Here is an 8,215-nt window from a genome sequence, read left to right as displayed (position 1 = left end):
GTGGGGTCGTGCACTGTTGGGGATTTTGACTTAGTCCGTCCCGAATGACTATTTTGCCACATATTTGACTGAAATCTATGCTATCATCATTATTTAGGCTGAATGCCATAATTAGGCTTCTTGCCAACTATTTTGACTTTGTACTTGAACTCAGTCATGCTATATTCTACTATTTTCATAACTCAGCCATGTTTACTTTGCTTTAACACTTAAATGAGATTTTAAATGATATTTTGGGCTAAGCATCATGTTTTACTGTTGACCGAGTGGCTTGTGAGGATTTTGATTGAGTAAGGCCAATGGCCTATGTTGTGAGGAAACATTTGATATTGATTATGAGGCCGAGGGCCTGGGATATGTATGCCACGGGGTGGCTTGTTGATATGAGGCCGATGGCCTAGTGATGATGCCACAAGATGACTTAATATTGCGCTTGGGCCGTAAGGGGTCCCTCCAGGAGTCTGCACACCCCAAGTGAGCGTGGGTACCCATTGTGATATGAGATATAGCCCGAGGGGCTGGTATTGTTCTGAGATATTGCCCGAGGGATGGATTTGTTGATACTGTGCCCGAGGGGCGAACCTTTATGTGTTTATTTGCCTTAATTGCCAGTCATTTACCTTCTTAAATTATTGAAAAAGGGTTTCGTGAAGTTTAATTCGAGTTAAATGACTTTCACATATCTTTCACTAGTTTTACTACTTCATTATAGTCTGCAAATGTGCTTTACGTGATTTCCTGCTTTCAGTCCTTATTTATGATTATTACTTACTGAGTTGGAGTACTCACTTTACTCCTTGCACCCCGTGTGCAGATTCAGGCGCATCTGGTCCTGCTCCCAAGTGCTGATCTTTCCAGCTCAGGCGGATCCGAGGAGTCTCTAGGTAGCTGTCGGCTTTCGCAGCCCGGAGCTTCTTCCCTATCTTATTCTCCATGTTTTTAGTTACTGTATTAAACTCTGAAGATTTCTCTAAGTATTCCGGATTATTTAGATGCTCATGACTGGTGACACCCCGGTATCGGGCTGTGTTGGGTTGTATTCTGCAAATTATGCTATTATCTGCTTAAACTTTGGATTAATTTATCATGCCTAGACTGTTTCTTACTGTTTAAATGTTAAATACCAAAATGGGAAGTGTCGGCTGGCCTTGTCTTCACGAGAGGCGCCATCACGATCGGGTCCGGGTTTAGGGTCGTGACATCGAGTGATTGAGCATGATAAGTGGAAAGTGTGAGACAGTGAGATTGAGTACTCTGAGAGCGTGAGCACATGAGTTCATCTCTGAGATACATTGCATTGACATGCATATATGACGTACATGCATAGAGATGGATTTTCCTTATTGTATGGCATCACGTCATTCCTGACTTCTCACATATGTTGACATATAGGCATAAAGATGTATTTTTCCTCATACCATTTGATAAATGAAACATTTACCTATTGAAAGCTTTTTGGGGGGAAAATTTCAGTTTTCAAACTTGCTCATATGTTTTGGCAATTTCAGTAAAAGATTTGGATTTTCATTGATTTACTTGAAAAGCGAACCTATGTTCTGGAACTGTGAATGCGCTGAACATTTTATCTCTGAGTTACTTATTTTATTACTTTCATTTTGTTGTTATGAAATGTTGTTAGCTATTTGTGTTGGACTCCAACCTTTATTCCAGCTTGTTACTACTCTCAAACTAAGGTAGGTTTATTACTTATTTATTATATGGGATCGGATGTACTCATACTACACTTCCGCACCTTGCGTGCAGATTGCTGATGTTGTTATGATCGATAGGAGCTAGAATTGAAGACGTACTTGCATTCTGATAGTTGTTGCCTCTTGTTCATGGTAGCCTTAGATTCATAAAAATCTGTTTATGTACATTTCGAACAGATGATGTATTTATTTCATACTAGCTTTGCAAATTCTAATCTTACAAGCTCATGATTTGTACTATCAGTCCTTGAAAAATGTATAAGATTCAAATATTTTCTTTTATTTAATTTCTCATTAAATTTTATTGGAAATGGGATAGTTGTTAATTGGCTTACCGCAGGTTGGGTTAGGAGACATCACGACTAGTTGAATTTTGGGTCATGACAAGTTGGTATCAGAGCTCTAGGTTCATAGGTTCTACAAGTTATGATCAAATATCTAATAGAGTCTTGCAGATCGGTATGATGATGTCCATACCTATCTTCGAGAGGCTACGGGGCATTTAGAATAAACTTTCCATCTTTCTTTCCTTATTATGCGGTATTGATTCAGCTTGAAGTGTAATTCTTTTAATTCCTTCCACGCATTCGTATGCGCATGTGAGCACTCGATATCAGCGGTAAGTCGACAACCTACTATTCCATGAAATGATGTGCGAGATGTGATTTTTGTGTGTTGATGATGGGCTAGTATTGAAGACTTGAGGTCAGGTTTTGACTATGGCTTGAGCACGAAGATTTTGGTTGTGTGAGCACTTGATTTTAGACTTATAAGTCTGGTAGTGTCCCTATTAGTGGAATTTATGGCTTGATGAGTGGTTGGATGGCTATATGATGAATATGATGTGACTGTGGTATTTGTTCAAATGGTTTGAATATGATAGTAAGAGTTTGCTTGAGATGTAGAAAAGACTATTGGGTGCTTGATTTTTGTCTTGATTTGACGTATTGGCTCGAGTTGTGGGTGTGTTGAGGGATCTATCATGTTGTTTAATTGCGGAGTGAAGTAGATTTTCATGTCTTGTTGTGAGTTCAGACTCAGAAAGGTTAAGTAATTGCGTAGTAGTTAAGGCGGTGGAAAGCTATAAAGTGATGGCAGTTTGAAGCTAAGCAGGTGGGTTATAATCTGCGAGGTAATCTACGGATGTGTGATTTTTTTTATGATGTTGTGTGGAGGCTTTCTTTTCTACCAATGGGTTATGTTTGTGCGATTTGAGTTTGGATCGGTTGTAATGGTTGGACTGACCATCACGAGGATGAATTGTGAGATTTGCGGGTAATTTGAGGTATTAAAGTGTTTATGTTATATGAGCTTATGAGGGATTGAGTTGAATTTCTGTGCGGGATTATAAAAGTAATAAAGTATGGGCATTTTGATTTATCGAGTGTTTTGTCCTATGGCTTTGAGCCAAGTGGGAGAGTCTACTATCGATGAGTTGATTGCACGGTTATATGCTATATTGATTTCGGTGTGAGGTATACTTGTGAATCAGTTATGACTGGTAGAGGTAGAGATCGAGGACTCGAGTAAGGGAATTTCTAGATATGGGTTGTATCACACTTTATGGGTAAATGGAAATCATGAGATGATTTGAGTTTGTTATTCGCGATGGATGTAGTGTGCATGAGGTAGGGATTCCTTCAGTTTCTTAGAGACGTAGGTTACTTCTTTTGGTGTTATTGTGATAATAGGGGCACATGTCGTTCGACCGTTTGGGCGGTGCAATTGAGATTTCAGCAGAGTGGATGACTCTCGGGAAGATTCTAATGGATTCAAGATTTATATGTAGCAATTGAGAATTTTTTAGATTTGCATATGGATAGAATTTGATATTTAAGTTGGATGGTGTCGAGACTTGTGTCGTTTCTATATCATTATGGATTATACACTTTAGTATCAAGGAGGTGAAGGAAACAATTTTTGGTTCACATAAGGTCTTTTCGGAGTGAGTGTGTTAGTTGTGGTGCTTTGGGGTGCTTAAGAGGAAATTCAACGGCTTATGGGCCTTAGGGTGGTGTGGTTTATGCTAGAATCTCGTGAGGTGAGTTTTGGTTAAGGATCGTGGTGTTCTGACAAGTAGAAGTGTCAACTTGAGGGTAATTCGGAAGAAAATTGGAGAAATATGAAAGTTTGGTAGTAGGTCGGATCAGCATGGTAATGGGTATGATTGGTTCTTTGGGGTACTTATGATGTGGTGAGTCTCCACAGGTGTTTTGTGGCCATACCCTTGGGTTGGCGACATATGTGGATTGATTAAATTAGAGAGATTCAGTTCTAATTCGTATATTATATGCAAATAGGTTCCGGAAAGTTCTCGATGGTTTCTACTATGATTTGATATGGGTATTTCCTAGTTCCTACCGGCGTGAGGAGCATGTTGCGTGTTGTGAATTTTCCCCTAGATGAGATCAAATGGAAGGTTCCTGGCTAATTGAGTATGTAGTTTGCTTGTGATTTGGAGTAAATTATGAGGTTCTCGTGTTTTTCATATGATAGCATGGTATATGCGGTGTGTATTGAGATTTGCATGAGCAAGGTCACGGTTCAGTTTTGAAGGGAAGGTCACGAATTCTTAAATAACATGGATGGTTTCATATGACTAGATGAGTGCTATTACTACTTGGTATTGCCTGTGAAGGGTGCGACAGTGCACATTTCAGAAGGCGCACTGTATTTTGATTTATGGATACTTTATTAGTATTACGGTACTCGTCTAATTGATCGACTATTGATATTCAGAATTTTCTATGTGGAACGGAAGAATTAGAGAAGTAATCCTCGTGGGATGATCGCGTATGAGAGATATGTTAGACATTCAGGCGGTGGAGTTAGGATAAGATATGGTGGTTCGTGTGTTCTATGGATTTAGAGATCGAGAATTTTCAAAAGCAGATTGTTTCGTGGTTGTGGACTGTGAAGATGTGGCCGAAGCTAGCCAGATGATAGTATGTGTTATGATTCATACATTGTGGACTTTCATAGGGTTTTTTATCTATTGTGGGTGGTTAGAGTTGATTTGGGGTCCATTGGTAGGCCCAATAAGGATGTGTGTTTTGCACCGTGTCGGATTGGTTGACTCCATACTACCACTATGAGGGATGTGCCATTCAGTTAGTATTGAGCTTATTCATGTTCTGATATATTCTATGAGTTACTCTTCTATGCTACGAGGGGTGTGATTCGTTTATTATATGCACACTTGGTGCGGTTCTATTGGGGCCTTATAGCGGAGTTTAAGCGAGATGGGTATTTAGGTGATACATGATTGATTGCGCATTGGTTATGTCCTTTCGGGCTTGTGTGGCATTATGTCATTCGCTTCTTCGTGGTTATGGTCATGCACATTGAGTACTTGATGTCGAATTGCGCATGGTTATCGATTTTGAGCAGAGTGGCTTGACGTATTTCCTATGGACCAGTGTTTGGAGGGGGTCGCATATTGCAACAGAGTTATGTTGAGATATAATCCTTTGTGATTGATTTGTGTGTTTTGGTTCAACGCTGTCTGATGGGTTTTTAGCATTGTGTTATGGTGGTACTTGCTGACATTGCGGGATGGTTTCCTCGTTTGAGTCATTTTCCATGTTTGAGTACATTTGAATTGTTGCATGTTGGTGCACGGATTGTGAGGTTTGTGGCTTAAGGTTGTATTGGTGTGACATGTCAGTAGGGCGGCTATATTTGATAAGATGAGCTTGTTGGACCTAGGATGGGTGATGTCATATCTGATTGCAGTATATTTTGAAAGACAATATCGAAAGTCGACTTAGAAATTGCTATAGTTCTTGTTGAAGGAGAAGTAGCTCCATGACTTGTTGATCTGATGAATGGTTATGAGTTCTACGTGTTTCTTTTATCATCGGCAGTGTATGAAGGTTTTAGAACGAGGTTTTGTTTGATAAGAGGTTTATTACCGGAATTGGGTTATTTTGAGCAGCTATTGTGATCGGAAATTTTGCTATGGGTAATTGAGTTGTGTGGTATATCTTGTAATTGTGTCTTGGGTTATGGTTGTCGCTTGATACAGCTTGTTCAAACTTTATACAGTGTGTAGATGCAAGATTCAGATCTTATAAGAAATTTCGGATGTTGGAAATAGGATGTTATGGTTTACGAGTTAAGGTTGAAGTAATGATCTTCAGTATGTTGTGTTGTTGGGCATATATGTAATAGGGTGACGTGGGATCACCCCCGAGTATGTGTAAGGTAAGGTTACACGGTGGTTTAGCTGCTAAAGAACAACTCTGGGCACGTTCGAGGACGGACATATGTTTAAGTGGGGGAGGATGTAACGACCTGACCGGTCGTTTTAATCATTTGCACTTCGTTCGGTAGTTTACGGGTATGAGTAGCTCCGTATGATGTGTTATGACTTGTGTGAATCGTCGTTTGTGGTTTTCTGGTTATTCGAAATTGATTTGGAAGAATGATTCTCAACTAGGAAGCTTTACGTTGAAGAGTTGACCAAGTTTGACCTTTTAATATTTGACCTTGGATTGGAGTTTTGACGGTTTTGTTAGGCCCGGATGGTGATTTTGGACTCAGGCGTATGCCCAAATTTGCATTCAGATGTTCCTAGAGTTTGATTTTGGACTGGGGTAAGTGTTCTCTACTAATTTTTTATTTTATATCATGAATCTATCTTCGTTTCGGCATTTGATTGTGGGTTCCAGAAAGAGAAATTGGAGGTTTTAGCCTAAAGTTTCCTAGAGTGAGTTTTTAAGTTTTGAACATCGAATCGGTATCAGATTTGAGTGAAACTAGTATGGTTGGACTCGTAATTGAATGGGTGGTCAGATTTAGTGAGATTTTTTGGGTTCTAAGGTGCATGCCTAAGTTTGACCTTTTGGCTGATTTTGGGCTTTTGATTAAAAATTCGACCTTTATCGATTGGGTTTGTTTCCTTTGGCATTATTTGATATATTTGAGTTTCTTTTGGCTAGTTTTGAGCCATTCAGAGGTCGGTACGCGCGTGATGGCATCTTTAGAGCATCGTTTGACTTGCTCGGTATTGGATTTGGCTTATTTGAGGTAAGTAACACTTCTAAACTTGGTGCTAAGGGTATAAAATCCCAAATTACGTGTTATGTGTTTGGTGGTGAGGTGACACACATGCTAGATGACGGGCGTGTGGGGGTGCACCGTGTGAATTGTGACTCAATTATTTCTATGGTACTGTGTAGTTACCTGATCCTACATGTAACCATAAAATCTCTACATGCTAAAGCTATTGAGCTGTGATCCATATTAGAAACCATGTCTAAGCAACATGATTATTCTGTTGGGACCCACTGAGGTCAAGCTATTGAATTCATATCATATGTCAGTCTCTATTTCTATTTATTGACACATCATATCATCATTTCAGGCTAGTTTCATGGCATTGTCAACCCGAGAGACTAGAGATATTGATAACTGGGTGAGGTCGAGGGCCTGAGCTGTGAGTGATATATGTATATATGTGGATCGGGTTGCACGCCGAAACAAGCCTTATGGCTATATATATGTGGATTGGGTTACACGCCGCAACAAGTATCATTGATTTATTTCATGATTAGATTTATATAGTGCTTGGGCTGAAGGAGCCCCTCCGGAGTCTGCACACACCCCCAGTGAGCGCGGTTGGTTTTTATTGAGGGGTGGATCTTCCCTGGGCATGGATCTTGCCTAAAACATTTATATTTAGGGATGGATCTTCCTCGGGTTGGATTGGCCTTATACAATACTGAGTGACTGATTGGTAGTTGCTATGTATATATTCGAGAGGGATCTTCCCTAGACTGGATTGGCCATATACAATACTAAGTGACTGCTGCATGTCGAGTGATTGACCATGATAAGTCGAAAATGTGAGATAGTGAGATTGATTACTTTGAGAGTGTGAGTACATGAGTTCATCTCTGAGATACATTGCATTGACATACATGCATAGAGATGCATTTTTCTCATGTTGTACGGTATCACGTCATTCCTGACTTCTCACATATGTTGACATATAAGCATAGAGATGTATTTTTCCTCGTTCTATTTGAAAAATGAAACATTTACCTATTGAAAGCTTTTTTAAAAAAAAACCTTTATTTTTTAAGCTTATATTTTTTGGCGATTTCAATAAAAAATTTGGATTTTCAATGATTTACTTGAAAAGCAGACCTATTTTCTTGAACTGTGAACGAGCTGAGCATTTTATCTCTGAGTTACTTCTTCTATTACTTTCATTATGTTGTTATGAACTGTTGTTGGCTATTTGTGTTGGACTCCGACCTTTGTTCCAGCTCGTCACTACTCTCAACCTAAGGTTAGGTTTGTTACTTATTGAGTACATTGGGTTAATTGTACTCATGCTACACTTCTGCACCTTGCTTTGAGATGTTGGATGCTGATGTTGTTGTGATCGACGTGAGCTGGAATTGAAGATGTACCTACATTCCGATAGTAGCTGCCTCTTGTTCATGGTAGCCTTAGATTCATAAAAATCTATTTATGTACATTTCAAACAGATG

This window comes from Nicotiana tabacum, chromosome 7 (genome assembly GCF_000715075.1).
Source record: "Nicotiana tabacum cultivar K326 chromosome 7, ASM71507v2, whole genome shotgun sequence".
NCBI lineage: Eukaryota > Viridiplantae > Streptophyta > Magnoliopsida > Solanales > Solanaceae > Nicotiana > Nicotiana tabacum.
The sequence above is the reverse complement of the archived record's forward strand: the minus strand, read 5'-3'. Positions refer to the sequence as shown.